The sequence below is a fragment of the Antennarius striatus genome, chromosome 3 (assembly GCF_040054535.1).
Source record: "Antennarius striatus isolate MH-2024 chromosome 3, ASM4005453v1, whole genome shotgun sequence".
Classification (NCBI taxonomy): Eukaryota; Metazoa; Chordata; class Actinopteri; order Lophiiformes; family Antennariidae; genus Antennarius; species Antennarius striatus.
The window spans coordinates 10,888,999-10,892,546 of record NC_090778.1 but is presented as its reverse complement, the minus strand read 5'-3'; positions in this window follow the sequence as shown (position 1 = coordinate 10,892,546).

Genomic DNA, 3,548 nt, shown 5'->3' with positions numbered 1-3,548 from the left:
GTTTCTTCAAATCTCCGAATATTGGGAAGTTGAGGACTACCTGTACATCTAATTGAGTGGTTTGAAAACAATGGGCCAATTTCTGACTTGCTTTGATTGTTCATTCATTTATTGCTTTGATTGTTGGTTGACTTTAATGTGTTGTTTAGTCCCCTTTCTACAATACAAACTGATAACTGATCAAAAGATGAAAGGATGAAAAGAACGTCAAAGGTCCCGGATGAAAGAAAAAAGATCCTGGTATCAAAGGAACCTGGACATCATAGCTGCAGCTCTGTGAAGTTTAACGGCAGCACCTACTGTTGGAAGTTGAAAAGTACAGACAGAATGACCGTCAAAGATTTTATCAAGCCAAAGAAAGCACAGAAAGTTGGAGGGAAAGCTAAGAAGAGAAAGTTGTCTTTAGAAAAGTCACCTCAGGCTGCAGAGGAGAATAACAAGAAGGAAGAGATGATCACTTTGTCTCTGACGGTGAATGGATTCATTCTCAGATCTGACACATGAGGCATTAGGCTTACTAAAAATGAGCTCCCATTAGTTATGAATCTTCAGCCTTATGTCAAATCCGAGCTCCTGATACTAAAGTTGAAAAAAAAAAATCATGTTTTTGAAACAGGACGAGCTTAAGATGGAGGAGAGGAACACCGTTGTGAACCAGCGGGAGCTGAATGAAAGCTGGAGGTCCTTTCACCATCAGACTCAAGCCGCCAAGCTGCGTAATGATGCCACAATGGCCAGTCAGAGGCTCCAGAACCAGATAGACCACGTGGACAGCATCATAGAGGTAATCCTCAATCTGACCCGCCCCACTGTCCCACAACATACGTGAACTCTCAGCCTCACTTCCTGTTTGCTCTGCAGAACCTGAAGATCTGCTTGCAGGAGGCGAATCCCCGGTCGGATCACATGAGGCAGCTTCACCTGCAGAACATGCAGCGTGTGCAGACTCTGTACAGACAGCAGCTGATGTGGTTGAAGCGGCAGTATGAAAACCTTACCACCACTTCCAGATCTGATAAGTCAAGTCTGAGAACCTGAAAAGTCACTTAGCAATCACACCTGACACACAGGTGACGTCAGTGCCCGAAAATGTCCGCCAAAAAACACGTTTGACACTCGAATATTTATTCTTCTGTTTTTTCTTTATTCGAGAATATAAAGAAGTTTATATATTGTATATGTTAATTAATCACCCCATCTCTACTTTTGTTGCTTTTGTTTTTCTTTTGTTACAAATGTACCTGGAGGGATTGTCCTCATCTCGTCCACGGAACCATGTTTTATGTACAATGACAATAAAATTAATTTATTCATTCCCTCATTCATTCATTTTTTCTAAGTGGAGGGGGGGGGGTTCATTTTTTAAAATACCCAGCGGCATGTGGACATGTGTCAAGACGCGGTTGGAGGTCTGCTGATACAACAACATAGTGATCATCATCCTTTGGCCTAGGCTGTCCTGGTGCAATGTGCACTTATGGACATCCCTGTGCTCAAACAAGGTGTTCGTTATGAACAAACTGAATAGCACAGAAGTCCAAGAACAGAACAACACTTGTGTTCAGAATAGAGGAGCCTGTTCCCAATCACCTCTTTCTAGCCTCACGCCCTGAGTCCGCTGGGATAGGCTCCAGCAACCCCGCAACCCGCGACAACAGAAAAAGCAGGCATAGAAGATGACTGGCTTAAGCCCTTTGCTCCTTTAGGGTGCATAGGCCGTTCACAAACACTTTCCATTTCACTTGGTTTGTTGCAGTTCTTTTGAGGTCTCCCCATTTGAGCCCACGCTGCCATTCTATATAGAAGGTTATAGAAGATGTACAGCATGAATGTATGTAACATCGTGTCAACAGTTAAACAAGATGGTGGCAGTTTGATGCACATGCTCCTGGTCTTTGTGAGCTTGTCTGTATGATGTCTACATGTTCCTGTTTCTCTCTATGTAAGTATGAGGCTTTGCATTTATACATGCAGTGTTGAATGATGTGTTCAAAGGTGTTCACTGGCTTTGTTTTAACCAATTTTTTACCTTTTTATAAAAAAAATTCAGATCAGCTCACGTTTTCAGATGAAAGTGTTCTAAATAATGCACATGTGAAAAGATCAGAGAATGTATGAAAAGTTAGGCTGTTTTGAGGGGTATATATACGGAAGCGTACGGCAGCGTAGAGCTGCCAGACCAAGAAAATAAAAACCGGGACGTATCACGTTATTTCGTGATACGTATCACGAAATAACGTGATTTGACGACATTTGAAAATATGGGGCTATACCGGAGGAAAAACGAGTCGGACCCTCTTGAGGTAGCGTCGTTCCTCATTGATGAGCTGGAGGGACACGGCCGGCTGCATGGATACAAGCTCCATCATCTCAACATAACATTCATTCATTCATTCATTCATCTTCTAAACCGCTTAATCCGCAAACGCAGGTCGCGGGGTCAACATAACATTTTATCACGAAATAACGTGATACGTCCCGGTTTTTATTTTCTTGGTCTGGCAACTCTACGCTGCCGTAATATAATGTCTCATTGTATCAATCTGAAAAAGTTATTCACTTTACTAATGGGTTTTATTTTGTTTACCAAATTGACAAGGGAGTCCAAAATGATGCCTAAAAACTGAAAGTCACTGAATTGAAATCTGATAAATGTAACGTAATTGTAAATGTTGTGTCATTAACAAGTACTGTGTTTTTATAATAATATAATAATGGATTCGATTTATATAGCGCTTTTCTGGACACTCAGTCGCTTTTACATTGGATCCATTAAGCTTTCACTACTCATTCATATTTGCTGATGGTGGACTACATATGCAGCCACAGCTGCCCTGGGGCAGACTGACGGAGGCGTGGCTGCCACTTTGCCCCTACGGTCCCTCTGACCACCAGCGGAACAATCACACATATTCACACACCAGCGAGTGCCTCACTGGAAGCAAGCAGGGTAAAGTGTCTTGCCCAAGGACACAACGAAGAAAAGGCATTGAGACTAATCGAGGGGTAAAATGAGTCCACCTTCTGTTTGAACAAAATTTAAATGACTCACCTCCTGGGCATAGATCTGTCCTTGATCACACAAAAAGATCACTTTTTTTTTTTTACCAGACATAAACAGTCCGTGAACATTCTATGTTAAAAGTGATATTTTTAACTTCTAATTTACACAAAGGCCACAAAGACCATGTAGTTTATAGAATTTCATTTATGCTAAAACACTAAAGAGCACCATTATAGGTTTTTTTATAGAGACAAAGTTTGTTACAGCGAAGTGATATAAAACATGGAACAAATTAAATTTCTCTTATTTGTACCACAAGAGGAAGACTCAAGCATTAAAAACCACATTGGCCTTTAGATGTACTGTAGTCGACGCTAACCTGGTTAACTAAAGTAACTGAACACTGAAATACATTCTATTTAATAAATGCTGCTCTTTTAAATGACTGGATAGAGTTTAACAAGCACACATCCAATTTCTTTTATTTGTTATAGTTGAATAAATTGACAATGCAACACACCATTACAGAATGACAGGACGGAAT